The sequence below is a fragment of the Budorcas taxicolor genome, chromosome 11 (genome assembly GCF_023091745.1).
Source record: "Budorcas taxicolor isolate Tak-1 chromosome 11, Takin1.1, whole genome shotgun sequence".
Classification (NCBI taxonomy): domain Eukaryota; kingdom Metazoa; phylum Chordata; class Mammalia; order Artiodactyla; family Bovidae; genus Budorcas; species Budorcas taxicolor.
The window spans coordinates 16,395,023-16,412,779 of record NC_068920.1 but is presented as its reverse complement, the minus strand read 5'-3'; positions in this window follow the sequence as shown (position 1 = coordinate 16,412,779).

The window sequence follows — 17,757 nt, the reverse complement described above, 5'->3', positions numbered from 1 at the left end:
TAAGCTGTGTGTGCCATAATATAATTTTGAGTGGCGGTGGTCACACAGGGTCAAGAAATGAGCTGAAGTCACTGTCCAACAAATAAAGATCATATCTTGTAACTGTGAAAAATGGTCAAAGTTGGCACAAAGATTAGGAATCAGGAAATCTGAATTCCAGCCCAAGAAGGACAAGATTAAATTAGGTGATTAAAATTTAGTTATCTCAGTATTCTTCTCATCTAAAAAGATCTTTGCAGAGCACATATCTCTAAGAACTCCATTATGTAGCTTTGCAAGCAAGACATTTGCACAGAGTATTGAATCAATGCGAGAGGGGCTGGAGCTAGAGTCTGCCCCATGGCAGAGTCATACCCTTTAAATGTGCCCTTCCTTCTTTCTCTCTTAGCTTGCCTGCTGAGTATACCATATCTGTGATTAACACTGCAGAGGACATTAAGACAAGTAGCAACAGTAGCTCTGTTGTTCCACGTTTATGAATTCATCGGCTCTCAAGTATTCTTGCTTCTCAAAATGATTCAAACTAGAGTTGGTATGCTCCCAGCATTTCATTTTCCTTTGGCTTCACACTTTCTTAAAATTTAAAAAAAAAAAAAAAAAAAGAATTATCTCACAGGTTCTACTGGAAAGTACATCATCTTTTTAAATATGTCAATTTTCTCTTTTAAAATATCCTGCAACGCAGTCTCCCCCATAGATAATATTGTACTGCAGTTTGACCTCTGGTGTTTCTCTTGCTTCCTGACTTTAAAAAATTTGCCATCCTTCCGCACTGATCTGTCCACGCTTCTCTGAGTCACTCGAGAGGGCAGCTCTCTGAACTGACACTTCGCCCCTGCAGTGAGGACAGGGCCCCACTGTCATTAGTTATCACAAGTAAATGCTGATATTAGTGATGGCATCTTCCACTTGTACTGTTTATTAGCTGATTCTAAGATAGCACTTCATTGACTCTTCCTCACAAGGCTCTTTGGAGGCAGGAATGGCCAAGTGTTTTCTTTAAGAAGGAAGAAATGGGGACTTCCCTGGTGGTCCAGTGGCTAAGACTCAGTGCTCCCAGTGCAGGGGTCCCAGGTTCAATCCCTGGGCAGGGTCTTAGATCTCTCTTGCCATAACTAAAGATCCTGTATGCCACACCTAAGACCTGGTGCAGCCAAATGAACAAATATATTTTTTTAAAAAAGAAGGAAGAAGTGAAAGATTAAAGATAGCCCCAGAGCTGGGTGGGGAAATCCGTGTTCTCCAGCCCCTAGTCGAAGGCCCAGTCCACTAAGCCAAACTTCCTCTCTGAAGAAATAGAGGAATTAAAAAATTAAATTAAAAATTAATTTCCTTTAATTTTCCTGAATTAAAGTGAAAAATCTTGACATTTCTTTGAAAATTCTAATCTTTCCCATTCTATTGTTTGCTTCTATTTCCTTGCAGTGATCACTAAGGAAGGCTTTCTTACCTCCCCTTGCTATTCTTTGGAACTCTGCATTCAGACGGGTGTATCTTTCCTTTTCTCCTTTGCCTTTAGCTTTTCTTCTTTTCTCCAGCTGTATTTCAGGCCTACTCAGACAACCATTTTGCCTTTTTGCATTTCTTTTTCTTGGGGATGGTCTTGATCACTGCCTCCAGTACAATGTCACGAACCTTCATCCATAGTTCTTCAGGCACTCTATCAGCCCTAATCTCTTGAATCTGTTTGTCACTTCCACTGTATCATCATAAGGGATTTGATTTAGGTCATATCTGAATGGTCTAGTGGTTTTCCCTACTTTCTTCAGTTTAAGTCTGAATTTGGCAATAAGCAATTCATGATCTGAAACACTGTCAGCTCACAGTCTTCTTTTTGCTGACTATAAGAGCTTCTCCATCTTTGGCTGCAAAGAATACAATCAATCTGATTTCAGTATTGACTATCTGGTGACGTCCATGTATAGAGTTGTCTCTTTTGTTGGAAGAGGGACGTCATGTGAGATCTTGTGTTGTTGGAAGAGGAACATTTCATGCAAAGATGGGCTCAATAAAGGACAGAAATGGTATGGACCTAACAGAAGCAGAAGATATTAAGAAGAGGTGGCAAGAATATACAGAAGAACTATACAAAACAAGATCTTAATGACCCAGATAACCACCATTGTGTGATCACTCACCTAGAGCCAGACATCCTGGAATGTGAAGTCAAGTGGGCCTTAGAAAGCATCACTACAAACAAGGTCATAGAGGTGATGGAATTCCTGTTGAGCTCATTCAAATCCTAAAAGATGATGCTGTGAAAGTGCTGCACTCAATATGCCAGCAAATTTGGAATACTCAGCAGTGGCCACAGGACTGGAAAAGGTCAGTTTTCATGCCAATCCCAAAGAAAGGCAATGCCAAAGAATATTCAAACTACTGCACAGTTGCACTCATCTCACACGCTAGTAAAGTAATGCTCAAAATTCTCCAAGCCAAGCTTCAACAACACGTGAACTGAGAACGTCCAGATGTTCAAGCTGCATTTAGAAAAGGCAGAGGAACCAGAGATCAAATTGCCAACATCCGCTGAATCATCGGGAAAGCAAGAGAGTTCCAGTAAAACATCTATTTCTGCTTTATCGACTACACCAGAGTCTTTGACTGTGTAGATCACAACAAACTGTGGAAAATTCTGAGAGAGATGGGAATACCAAACCACCCGACCTGCCTCCTGAGACATCTGTATGCAAGTCAAAAAGCGACAGTTAGAACAAGACATGGAACAATGGATTGGTTCCAAATTGGGAAAGAAGTACATCAAGGCTGTATATTGTCACCCTGCTTATTTAACTTATACGCGAAGTACACCTAGCGAAGTTCTGGGCTGGATGAAGCACAAGCTGGAATCAAGATTGCCAGGAGAAATATTTAATAACCTCAGATATGCAGGTGATACCACTCTTATGGCAGAAAGCAAAGAGAAACTAAAGAGCCTCTTGATGAAAGTGAAAGAAGAGAGTGAAAAAGCTGGCTTAAAATCCAACACACAAAAAACTAGGATCATGGCATCTGGTCCCATCACTTCATGGGAAATAGATGGGCAAACAATGGAAACAGTGACAGACTTTATTTTCTTGGGCTCCAAAATCACAACAGATGGTGACTGCAGCCATGAAATTAAAGGACGCTTGCTCCTTGGAAGGAAAACTATGACCAACCTAGACAGCATATTAAAAAGCAGAGACATTACTTTGCTGACAAAGGTCTGTCTAGTCAAAGCTATGGTTTTTCCAGTAGTCGTACATGGATGTGAGAGTTGGATCATAAAGAAAGCTGAGTGCTGAAGAACTGATGCTTTTGAACTATGGTGTTGGAGAAGACTCTTGTGTGTCCCTTGGACTGCAAGGAGATCAAACCAGTTAATCCTAAAGGAAATCAGTCCTGAATATTTATTGGAAGGAGTAATGCTGAGGTTGAAACTCCAATACTTTGGGCACCTGATGCAAAGAACTAATTCATTGGAAAAGCCTCCGATGCTGGGGAAAAACGAAGGCAGGAGGAGAAGGCAACAACAGAGGATGAGATGATTGGATGGCATCACTGACTTGATGGACATGAGTTTGAGCAGTCTCTGGGAGTTGGTGAAGGACAGGGAAGCCTGGCATACTGCAGTCCATGGGGTCCCAAAGAGTTGGACATGACTGATCAACTGAACTGATACTGATGAAAATTCTTGGTTTTGTATTAAATTCACACCTGTTCAGAACTTTTGCTCTAGGTCCTGGTGGCTCACTGACGGAGAGTCCACCAGCCAATGCAGGAGACTCAGGTTCGATCCCTAGTCCAGGAAGATCCCACATGCTGCGGAGCAACTAAGCCGAGTTCCACGACTACTGAGCATGTGCTCTAGAGCCTGGGAGCTGCAACTACGGAAGCCTGTGCTCCACAAGGGGACCACTGCAAAGGGAAGCACACACACACTGCTACTAGAGAGTAGCCCTCGCTCGCCGCAGCTAGAGAAAAAGCTCACTCAGCAATGAAGACCCAGCATGGGCAAAAATAAAGACATAAATAAAATTATTCTTTAAAAAAGAACTTTCACTCTTCATAGAAAAGAAGAACAATAGATCTCTTAGACATGCCAATAATTGGCCAGCTTCATGATCGATGCATTGAGGACTCTTATATTTTTGTCTCACATCCTGCAGCTTGGGATGAGGAAGTAATTTCTTAGTGTGATTCTTCATATACCTTTTCTTTGGGTATTATTTTCTCCATATACCTTTTCTTTGGTCTTGTTTTCCTTCTCTTTATATAAAAGGGGAAATATAAGAACAAAACGGAAAAAAAAAAAAGAAGTACTTATGTTACCTGTGAATTATTTTCCCTCTGGCTTCTCTGCATGACAGGTTCCTACAACAAATTTCTAAATACATACTTTAACCAGCATCTTAAATTGCTTTAGAGTGATACTTTGCTCCCTATTGTTAACACAGCAAGTGCTTGAGCTTTGGCCCCAGTGTCGGGGCTGTTTAATCCCTCAAATCTTAGGTGCTGTGAATAAACTGCAGAATTATTGGATTCAGATATCTAGAGAATCAAGTGTTGGGAGAAGAAATGTGAGGTTTCTGTATCTTGGCTTGTCATAATCTCAGTCTGTTTATGCAAATTAAAAAAGTAGCTTTTCTTATCTGGACTGCAAAATACATTATTATTATCAAAAGAGAGGGAAAAGAGGATTTTAAGGTGAGTCATCAAGATGTTAGCTTGCTCGTTTTATGATACAGAAAGGATCAAATCTGCACTGACAAGTGTAGGCTCTCACCTTTGTACACTTGCGTTAGCACATTGGCATTCCAGATAGTGCTCACATTTTCATGTGTTGACTTTAGCGAGGAAGTCAGGGCTTCAGCATCTGCATGTATTTCTGTTGGCTCAAGAAGCTACTGGAAGTCCCCAAATACTTTTCCTTTGCATTACCTCAGTGCTCTGCAATAACAGCTTGGATCAAGTATGCAAGCCAAGCTAAACATACATACAGAGTTATAAGTAACTGTCCACACCTTCAGAGTATCAGTTCTGACCTTGAGTCTGACCCAGATGCTCTCATTGCTATAAAGCATTGTATTGATATATTTTAAGGAAATCATATGTTGTTTATACCTGTACTTGATTCCCTGGAAAAGGAAATGGCTACCCACTCCAGTAATCTTGTCTGGGAAATCCCATGGACAAAAGAGATACAGCCAATGAGGACCCAAGTGGGACGGACTGAGCAATAAACATTTTGGGTTTTCCAGGTGGGTCAGTGGTAAAGAATTCACCTGCCAATGTGGGAGATGCCAGAGACCTGGGTTAGATCCCTGGGTCAAGAAGGTCCCCTGGAGAAGGAAATGGCAACCCACTCCAGTATTCTTGGCTAGAGAATCCCATGGTCAGAGGAGCCTGGCGGGCTACAGTCCATGGTGTCACACAGAGTCGGACACGACTCAGAGACTAACACACACCTGTACTTGATATAGTGTTTCAAGCCTGTCCAATATTAAATAGCATTTATATGGATGTGAGAGTTGGACTGTGAAGAAAGCTGAGCGCCAAAGAATTGATGCTTTTGAACTGTGGTGTTGGAGAACACTCTTGAGAGTCCCTTGGACTGCAAGGAGATCCAATCAGTCCATTCTAAAGGAAATCAGTCCTGGGTGTTCTTTGGAAGGACTGATGCTGAAGCTGAAACTCCAGTACTTTGGCCACCTGATGTGAAGAGTTGACTCATTGGAAAAGACCCTGATGCTGGGAGGGATTGGGGGCAGGAGGAGAAGGGGACGACAGAGGATGACATGGCTGGATGGCATCACGGACTCGATGGACATGAGTCTGAGTGAACTCTGGGAGTTGGTGATGGACAGGGAGGCCTGGCGTGCTGCAATTCATGGGGTCTCAAAGAGTCAGATACGACTGAGCAACTGAACTGAAATGAACCCCCCCCCCCAAAAATTGTTTGCTACAAATGGAAACGAAGATATGTTCATGCATTTGAATATAAATTTGAGTACATTTCTGACACTGTAGAGAAGATGAAATAATCCAGAAGAAAAATAATCTGCCGGGGCTTCCTGGTTGGTCTGGAGATGCCCCGGTGTGGCCAAACCCTGTGCTGTGCTTAGTCAGCTGTGTCCGACTCTTTGCAACCCCATGGTCTGTAGCCTTCCAGGCTCCTCTGTCCATGGCATTCTCCAGGCAAGAATACTGGAGTAGGTTGCCATGCCCTCCTCCAGGGGATCTTCCTGACCCAGGGATCGAGCCCAGGTCTCCCACACTGTAGGCAGATTCTTTACCATCTGAGCCGCCAGGGAAGTCCTGTGGCCCAACACTGCTGCTGCTGCTAAGTTCAGTTGTGTCCGACTCTGTGTGACCCCATAGATGGCAGCCCACCATGCTCCCCCCTCCCTGGGATTCTCCAGGCAAGAACACTGGAGTGGGTTGCCATTTCCTTCTCCAATGCATGAAAGTGAAAAGTGAAAGTGAAGTCTCTCAGTCATGCCCAACTCTTTGCGACCCCACGGACTGCAGCCCACCAGGCTCCTCCATCCATGGGATTCACCAGGTAAGAGTACTGGAGTGGGGTGCCATTGCCTTCTCCGGGCCCATCACTAGACCATATCAAAATATGGAAATTGTGATGAATGCAAATTATGTGGTGTTGATGAAATACAGGAAATACTGAATATCTCTCTCACTTTTCATACCAAAACACCTGTTTATAATTACTTGTTAAGAAACTTAGAAAACAATAGTCATTTGGGAGAAGCTGACAGTTAGACCAATCTGTAGGTGATTATTAAATACCTAGTGAAAACAGACACATTTTTCCCTCTTAAAATATTGAATGCTCATAATTATCATTTTTAAGAATTAATGACTCTTTTTTTCCTCAGTAGATGAAGATGCAAGTTTGTGAATCATTGTAAAAGTATACAAGAAAACAAATGAATTTATTTAAATTTAATATGCATATTTTCAGCTTACTCGATGGTGGCCTGGGAGCTGAAAGAAAATATGGGTGAAGAACAGGTAACATAAATACACGGTTGAACAGGCTTACCTTTTCTGGGGCCTTAAGCAAATACTTATCCATTCCAAGCCTCAGTTTCCTTAATTGGAGAGGAGTGTTGACCTCATGGTGCTAATTAAAGTATTAAATAAACAAACAATGTAAAGTGCATAACAGAATACCTGGCACATAGTCAGTGTTCATATATTTTAATAATTATTGTTTTTTTATTACTTCACAAATGTTCAATATTTTGAATGTAGATTGATGTTGATGTAAACTTGACCAAATTTCTACATGTTAAATTTAATGGAAATAATTTCTAGTCTTCTCAAAGAAAATTCATGTCATAGTTGGTTAGCCTCCCATCCTGTTTTCTATCTTGATTTTCCTTTTATTACATGAATGCATTTTCCATTTTGAAAGCATTAAAGCATTACTCATAAGTGACTACTGTTAGGAGTAAAGCCTAAAATCCATTGTGCTGGATTGGCCAACATATTCTTTCAGTTTTTGAGTAAAAATAAATGACACATTTTTCATTTTCACTAGGAATTTTTTAAACAATATATTCACCATTTTGTTCCTCTACCTTCTGCCATTTTTCAGGCAACTTCATAATTTAATCTTACCCAAACTTTTTATCTTTTTGAGCAAAGAACAGTTTTGGGTGCTTTTTACAATCTTCCAGGGAACTGGAATTTTTTCCATTAAAAGAATTTTGTAAAGGCCAAACTAAATGGAAATCTGAAGATACGATGTGGTGGCTCAGATGATAAAGAATCAGCCTGCAACGCAGGAGACCCAGGTTCAATCCCTGGGTTGGAAAGATCCCCTGAAGAAGGGAATTGCTACCCATGCCAATATTCTTGCCTGGAGAATTCCATTGACAGAAGGCCCTGGCAGGCTATAGTCCATGGGGTTGCACAGAGTCAGACATGACTGAATGACTGACACTTTAACTTTTCACTTTCAATGTCTGGTGAGTATGGCAGATGAATCAGAACTTCTCAGCAAAGCTTTAACAGTTTTTGCCTGGTCATCAAAGAAACATGAGGTCTTGCCTTAGCCTTGTGGAAAATTATGTGTTTTCTGTTAACTAATTCCAGATGCTTTTCATCAAGTGCTACTTTCAGTTGGTCTAATTGGGAGCAGTACTTGTTGGAATTGATCATTTGACTTTCCAGAAGGAGCTCATAATAGAGGACTCCCTTCCAATGTCACCATACACACATCACCTTCTTTGGATGAAGACCAGCCTTTAGTGAGTTTGGTGGTGGCTCATTTTGCTTGCCCCATGATCTGTTCCATCCCACATTATTGTACAGTATCCACTTTTCATCACCTGTCACAATTTGTTTTAAAAGTGGAATGTCTTCATTATGTTTCAGTAGAGAATCGCATGCAGAAATACAGTCAAGGAGGTTTTTTTCACTTATGTGGAATCCAAACATCAAAGTGATTAATCAAAGATGGTGTGAATGAGTTCCAATGTTTGATTTGAATATTTTGAGTATGTCGGCTATCTCCTGCATGATATAAAATTGATTGTTCTCAGTTGATGTCTCTATATGATCACTATCAACTTCAACTAGTCTACCCAACCATGGAGCATCACTCATTGAGATATCTCTAGCATGAAACTTCGCAAACCACTTCTGACACATTCAATCAATCACAGACAAACTTCTCCATGTACTGCACAAATCTTTTTTTGACTTTCAGTAGCTTTTTTTCCCCCTTTACCTCTCTTGAAATAATAAAGCACAATATGATGAAAATTTGCTTTTTTCCTTCTATCTTCAATATTAAAAGAGCTACACAAAAATTCATCAATTTTGATAAAATTTTTTAATGCATGCTGATATGACAGCTGTCACAATACAATCTAACAAAATTGTTTTGAATGAAGTTACAGACAACAGACAATAGAACAGCGACTTAGCAGCAGCAGCAGCAGCAGAGCCATCCAATGGAGAAAGATGAACGAGCCTTTTCACCAACCCAATGTTAGTCTTTTATAGTAGAAAACACGTGTATTCTTTGCCGGCCCCATAAAACCCAGCTACTCCCTGAATATCCCCCCTGCCCCGCCTGAAGTTCTCAGTTCCTCTTCAGTTATAACCAGTCTCATTCCAGCCTTTTTCTGTGCTTTTACTTAAAGAGATATGACTTCAAAAATCTATACTTCACTTGTTTATGTCTCTCTATGTGCATTTTAACATAAATCATATCTGTTAATGAATTTTTCCGCAACTAGTTATTTTATTTTAAGATATGTCTTGGAGAGCTATCCATGTATCTTATGCTTTTCTTTGTATTCAAGCTTAGTATTCCAGAAAAGGAATATGATTTATTTAGACATCATCTTACTGAAGGACTTTGGGTTGTTTACAGTTTTTCAACATTACCAAAAACAAAATAAAAACACACACAAATTTTTAGTTCATGTCCCCTTGGCAAGCGTTCCTCCAGGTTGATATAGCGAAGTAGGAGTTGCTAGGATGTAGGCTGCATTTTTAGTTGCTAAACTGTCCTTCCCCAGTTTAAAAGAAAAATCTCATTTTAATTTTCATTTTCCTCATTTCTATCGACAGTGTTATGTTTTTTTAGTATATTTTTTGGCCATTTGTGTTTTTTCGACTTGGCATTTCTTATTCTTATCTTTTGAACATTTTTCTATTGAATCATTTGAATCTATCTTACTGATTTCTAAAATAGTTTAAATACAGTTTTGGATGAGAACCTTTGCTTGGGTTTATTCATTAGACTTCAGCGTTGTCTGGTTTTCCTGCAAAGCAAAATGTTAGAAAACATTTTAAGCATAACACAGCATTTTAAAAAGGGTGTCAGTGGTTTTTAACAGTCACAGATAAGAACTTACGGGTCCTGCATATGGTGAGTGCTTCTTAAGTATTTGTTGCGTGACTGTCAGTGTCTGTCCTAACATAAATCATTCAAAACTACTGTAAAACTCCAAAATTCAGAGTTAACATTTATTCAGATATTGTTATAAGGAATTAACTGCTTTACATACTATCTGCTTTAATCTTCCCCCAAACCCTGTGAGGTGGCTATTTGCTTTTGCCCTAGATGGCAGATGAGAACCTTGAGGCATGGAAAATAATTTGACAATTAGCTGGTAAGTCAATGACCTGGAATTTCAATTTAGGCAATCTGTTCTTAAGATTGTTCCCATATGCAATATGTTACTTGTTTGCATATCTAATATTTAAAAATAACTGAAAATTAAGCTTATGTTTTGATTTGACTAACAGATAAACTATGGAGCTTCAGTATGGTCATTGCAATGTGTAGAATATGGACCTTTTTTTTTTTTTTCTTTTTTTGCAAATCCCTTCCCTCTTGTCCATACCCTACATAATCACAAATTTATGAGATGATTTACAATAGTAGGGATACAATCTTATGGCCACTGAAATATACCTTGAAAAGAAACTGAACCAAAATTTAATCACACTTCAGTCAACATATCCAAGTGTTCCTGAACCCTGGACTGAATTAATGAGATGTGCATGTTTTACAAATAATTTATTTTCAACTCATTCACAAATATTTTCAGCATGCATTTTAGCTGCTGCAGAGACAGTTAAATAACATAAAGAGCAAAAGCAGGGAAAGACCACGGATTTGCCTCTGAGAAACAATAATGAAAATCTGTTATGAAATAGTTAATCTGTTTCAGCTGAAATCCTAAAGAATCCATGTCTCTGTCTACCTATAGCAGAAACTTTAAATGTTTTGACACCTGAATCTGTTTTGTCTTCCAAATCCCTCTTTTTTTCTTTTTTTTTGAAGGATTTAGAAAAATGACAACAAAGAGTTCATAGGAATTTGTTTAGGGACAAAACAAAACAAACAAAACATTTTCCAGGATAGGCCCCTGGGGTCCCTATGTCAGTTCTGATCTTTATCTCCATTTAAAGGACCTTCTGAGCATTGACCTGAAGGTATTCAGGACTGCTTAAGCATCAAAGAGGATTGATGTACCATGTACTGAACATCTTACAACTATTTCCAGCAGAGCCCAAGACAAAGAAGAATATATTCTAATTAGCATTTAACTTCAAGGCGGTTAACAACAACAACAAAAATCATTAATTATTTGGATCTGATATTTACCTTTAAAAAAGTAAGCTTAAAAATTATTATATTTTTCTCCTCATGGACTTGTTTTTAAAATTCAGTCACCAAAATGATGAATTCAAAAGGTCAGAGACCCTTTCAGATTATGAAGTGATAGCAGATATTTCATCAGAATAGTTCATATACTCTTAGTGAAGACTGGATCTTTCAGTCAATGAGGATCACAATTGTTCAAGGTTGGTTATAAAAGAAGACTCTGCATGAAATCTTAAGCTACTTCTAGGGAACTACTTTTAGGGAATCTGAGTGTCAAAGTACCAGAAAATGTCTCACTGTAAGAGGTATAAAGCTGTTCCTAAGTTTAAAAAATCAAATGAATCAATGGATACAACTGTTGAATCAAACCCAGTCTTAACATTTGACCCTAAGGGGCAAAAATAAACCTTGTTATTAGCAAAGAAAACTAGGCATGCCTGGCTAATTGACTGATCCCAAAGCTGGCTTTTCTTTCCATGACTGACCTTCAGGAATGTGAAGGCTCCTTGTCTTTCACCTACATGATCTCCTTAGGTCACATTTGGCAACCCATAGGTAAATAACTAAACACAATTTCTTTCACTTAACTGAAAACAGTGAATGAAAGATGTCTCGAAATCAACTTCCAACAAGTGTCTATTGGTTTTTATATCTTTATAAAAGCCAGGAATAGCTGAACATCGTAAAAGGTATCTAATTATTCACTTCTATATCACAGACACCAAAATTAAGAATTAGAAGGAAAAAATGTTAAATTTTCTATACTTAACATCTATTGGTTTATCCTGAGGTATGGAATCATTTGCTAAATAGATCAATTATTTCTTTTCCTCTCTTACTGCTTTTGCAAAAAAGAATTTATAAATGTTTTCATTGTCTTCTAAATTCCTAGCTTTGCTTTCTTTACATTATTTTTAAATCTATACCTTGGAAAAAATAGTACAATTGGATGCCTCCTCTTTGGGGAGAAGTATGTTTAAATAATTTTCTTCTCTATCAGAAGTAATGGGAAATTGTTCTATTTCTTTCTGAAAATATTTCTGAAAAGATCAAATTCAGAGAGTTGATGATATTACGCTATGCTGTGCTCAGACCTGGTCTATATCCTGAACAGTGTGACTCCGCACTTGACCCTCCTCCTTTCACTCTAACTTTTATCATCATGCGATATGTGACAAAGACAGTTTTCTCAGTAACGACTGATAACTGAAACCTAATACACTTTGGAGCTTTACACGTCTTGGCTTGATTGTAATTTTCATTTTAGATTGCCATTTTGTCTCCCTCTATTTAAGTTAAATATTGCCTCACTAAGTGTTCTTCTAGCTCCTATTATATCAATTATGAAAAAGGGTATGGAGAAAGTTTATAAACTACATTATCTAAACAAATATACCTGGCACTGGACATATTCACTTATAAGAAATTTAAATGAAATGACTTATGAATACTAAAGGTGACTTTCACCTAGAAATGAATACCATTCCACCCAGTTACTGTAAAGCATTACTGAAAGAAACATGGTATAGTGGAAAAGAACAGACCTAGTTTTCAATTACAACGTCACTACTTATCTAGGTTTGTAACCCCGAGACATTTTCTAGAACATAACATGGAGATAACATCAGATGGTATTTGTAGGAAATGTTAAAATTAGAAATACTGTGTTATACATAATGTGGCTTACTCATGAAAGTGAAAGTCACTCAGTCGTATCCGACTCTTTGCCACCCCATGGACTATACAGTCCATGGGATTCTCCAGGCCAGAATACTGGAGTGGGTAGCCATTCCCTTCTCCAGGGGATCTTCCCAACTCAGGGATCAAACCCAGGTCTCCCACCTTGCAGGCAGATTCTTTACCATCTGAGCCACAAGGGAAGCCTGCAACTTACTCATAAAATACCATCATCGTGTCAATGGAGCATGACTGTGTATAGCTTCAAAACTGAGAGCTATATGAAGACCTAAAAACACTTACTAGATTTTGAAAACTAATTTATCATATCCTGTTAAGCCAGGAGATTTTTACATTTCCTTTGAGGTTTCATTGTACTTACCTGAATTACTTATGTCTTTTCAGAATTGGGTGAGTGACCTGAGCGTATGCGAGCAAATAACATCTAGAACTTCCTAGATCTTTAACTTCCATTCTTACGTCATTTCCCCAACACGCAGTCCCCACTTCTACTGCAACTGAGTGCCTCATAAGAGAAATTCTTCAGTGTCCTGAAACAAATCCTTAATTTCTAATGTAACCCTCAGACATTATGGAATAAGAGAGGCCTAACTTCTCAGACAACAAAAGCGAAGCAATAAGAAAACTTACAGGTAACAAAAATATAACATTTCAGGTGGACTTTTTAATTTAGAAAAGACCCCCAAACTGCACTATAAGCCAAACTCAGTCCATGACTTAGAGAGAAACATCGGCTTGGTCCTTCTTGCTGATGTTCAAATGTGGGTGGATCACTGATCAGAGTCTTGGGCTCTGCTCAGCTGCCTCTCTGCTTTGCCAGAGCAGGTCTGGGACCCAGCATCCGGGCCCTTGGAAGTCATGCTCTCCCAGAACTTGCTTCAGAATAAAGTGGAGCTACATATTTCCTCCTCGGCTGATCTATCTTCAAATACTGGCATGAGGAATACTGGAATTTTTAATTTTGCAGTCTTTCTTCAAGATAAATATGTTCCTAATATTTCTGCCTGATTTTTATGCACTTGAGTGTTAGTTTGTGAGCCCTGGCTGTTTTACACAAAACACAAAATTTTGTTTCACACACAAAAAGTCCTGGTTTTACACAAAAATTAATGGAGACATAGGATTTCCTTAAGAGTTGGACTATTAGGGAAAAACTCTCTGCTTTACTGAATCAAAAGACAACTTTACTATTTACTACAATTATTCTTTATATTTCCACTGCTGGAACTCTCTCAACGTGACTTCTTAGCTGTGATGTTGAACCATCTGGGTTTCTCTGCCTCCAGGGCCTGGTGGTCTGGAAATACACTCATTTGTCTCTATCTTGTTCAAGCTTGGAGTCCAGAAATCCCAGTGAGGAACGATCCTCCCATGATGCCCTGTTCATGAGCATTTAGAGTATGGATATCTTTCACCTGGGTCTGAATACTGTATTTCTAATACCTCCAGAATGATGCTTTGGGGAAGTGGGGTGCAGACGGTACAAATAGACTTTTTGTATAAATGGCTACATTTTAAGGTACAGTTTTTCAACACAAGTGCCAGAGCATCTGTTCACGTCACTTCTCCAGTTAGTCCAATCTTCTTGGATGTTGATCCTCATTTATTTGGATTGAACTGAACTTTTATACACGTATGTATATATAATACACACAATAACCTTTATTGAATATTAAATATATAATTCTCCAAAGTCATAGGGAGTCAGTTTGGGAAAAGATTCTTGCTTTAGGGACATTTAATATTCCATGTTTTGAATTAACAGATGGTTTTGAAACAAAATTGCTCTAATGAAAGTCACCTTTCTGGTGTTGCTTGATCTCTAGTTGATCTCAAACTCCATCCTAAAATGTAACATTAAAAAATGGAGAAGTTAAGAAGAGCACTTATTTTGCCCTGAGCATGCATCATGAAAGAAACATTACCCTTCTCAACAGTCTTCCAATGAAAAGAATGACCCCTAGTCCTTGTTAATCCCCACCATTTAAAATTCAGGTCAGAGATTAATAAGAAAAGTGTTATTTATACCATTTCTGTGAAAGGAAAATCATGACTATATTTTGAAAAAAATGAGAAACAAAGTCTCTATATTAAATGTTATCAGTTGATCGTCTCATTCTGAAATAATTACTCTTGTAGCCTAAAGTCTGGGGAATAAGGAGCTACTTTAAGGCAATTGATTTCTGTTAACTCATAACAGATACTCATAAAACAGATGGATTAATCTTTGAAAACTAGACAAATGAATTTTGATGCTTTTGCTATTTCCGACACTTCTGATGGTGTCAGTGGGTTCATACAATATGCTAAAGTTGCTTCACATTATGTTTTTCACCTGTTTTGCTAGTAATTTAAAGAAATTTGTTATATCCTTGCATTCTATTTCTTTGCTAACCTGGATCTTTCATGAAGCATACATAGTTTCCCAGCTCTCTGGATTACCTGTAAATAATTTATTCAAGTCATTATTTGCAAGTCATTGATAATCTGAGAATGACTTGCTTCTTAGGACAAGACAACTTTGGAGAAACAGTTCAAAATTACTCCCTTATATGTTAGTCATGGGACTATTTCAAAAAATAATGACACAAACTTTGATATGTTTCTGATTTAGCTACATATTTCAAACGCTAGCAAAATATTTGAAAGCTACATGAAAGCATTACAGTCAGTAATATTAAAGGTATATGTACAATATAATGAATTTTGAAAAGTCAAAAGTACAAAATAAGCCTAAGGTATGTTATGGCATTATGAAATTTTCAAGAGAACGTCCAAGCATACCATAACATTTAGTTTTTGGTTAAAGGTGGGAATTGAGTGCAGCACGTTCACAGCATCATCTTTTAGGATTTGAAAGAGCTCAACTGGAATTCCATCACCTCCACTAGCTTTACTTGTGCACTCAATATGCCAGCAAATTTGGAAAACTCAGCAGTGGCCACAGGACTGGAAAAGGTCAGTTTTCATTCCAATCCCCAAGAAAGGCAATGCCAAAGAATGCTCAAATTGCTGCACAATTTGCACTCATCTCACACGCGAGTAAAGTAATGCTCAAAATTCTCCAAGCCAGGCTTCAGCAGTACATGAACCATGAACTTCCAGATGTTCAAGCTGGATTTAGAAAAGGCAGAGGAACCAGAGATCAAATTGCTAACATCTGCTGGATCACCAAAAAAGCGAGATTGAGTTCCAGAAAAATATCTACTTCTGCTTTATTGACTATGCCAAAGCTTTTGGTTGTGTGGACCACAATAAACTGTGGAAAGTTCTTCAAGAGATGAGGATAACAGACCACCTGACCTGCCTCTTGAGAAATCTGTATGCATGTCAGGAGCAACAGTTAGAACTGGACATGGAACAACAGACTGGTTCCAAAGAGGGAAAGGAATACGTCAAGGCTGTATATTGTCACCCTGCTTATTTAACTTATGTGCAGAGTACATAATGAGAAACATTGGGCTGGAAGAAGCACAAGCTGGAATCAAGATTGCCAGGAGAAGTATCAATCACCTCAGATATGCAGATGACACCACCCTTATGGCAGAAAGTGAAGAACTAAAGAGCCTCTTGATGAAAGCGAAAGAGGAACATGAAAAAGTTGGCTTGAGGCTCGACATTCAGAAAACGAAGATAATGGCATCTGGTCCCATCACTTCATGGGAAATTGATGGGGAAACAGTGGAAACAGTGGCTGACTATTTTGGGGGGCTCCAAACTCACTGCAGATGGTGACTGCAGCCATGAAATTAAAAGACACTTACTCCTTGGAAGTAAAGTTTGACTAACCTAGACAGCATATTAAAAAGCAGAGACATTACTTTGCCAAGTCAAGACTATGGTTTTTTCGGTAGTCATACATGGATGTGAGAGTTGGACTATAAAGAAAGCTGAGCACCAAAGAATTGATGCTTTTGAACTGTGGTGATGAAGACTCTTGAGAGTCCGTTGGACTGCAAGGAGATCCAACCAGTCCATCCTAAAGGAAATCAGTCCTGAATATTCATTGGAAAGACTTATGTTGAAGCTGAAACTCCAATACTTTGGCCACCTGATGCGAAGAACTGACTCATTTGAAAAGACCCTGATGCTGGCAAAAATTGAAGGTGGGAGGAGATGTTTGGATGGCTTCACCAATTTAATGGACATGAGTTTGAGTAAACTCTGGGAGTTGGTGATGGACAGGGAGACCTGGCGTGCTGCAGTCCATGGGGTTGCCAAGAGTCAGACACGACTGAGCAACTGAACTGAATATGTAGGAATTCTTCAAATTAAGAAAATTCTATTTATATAAACTATAAAAACAAACAAACCCACCTCAATGCCAAAATTCTTAGCATTGCTTTTGAATTTAGCTTCGTCGTATGTATTTAAAATGTGCCTAGGAAGCAAGAATGTTTATTATACTGCTTTAAAATTTTAGGCAACAAAATTGTAAGAGGTGTGACACAAAGTTAAAACTTATTTTGAGAAATCTGGCAGACAATGGCCCTCATTTTCAGCAACCATTTTGTTAGACCAATACAATTCCTATGAGAAGTTTCCAGAACTCTTTTCAAATACATCTTGGGGTATAAAACGTAGTTTTATTGTTGTTGCGATATCTGTTACTTAATCTGTGGGCAAGAATAAATGTACACTGAAGCATGCATCGAAAGCATCACCGATCTATCAGAGCCTGCTGGGACAGAGGCATATTCTAGAGGTCATAATTTAGATTGGGGCTCAAAGGTGCAGATGACAGGCTCTTTTCGCCAAGCCCCAGGTTTGGAGCCGGGGCTGGGTAACAGCAGGCTCCCGAACTCCTTAGACTATTTTCCTCACGCACCGCTGTCCTACCGACCTCATGGCTCCCAGATCGTCACCGAGCAGGCCTTGAAAAACATGAACGCAGTGCTTTAAATTCCAACATTAAGACCTTT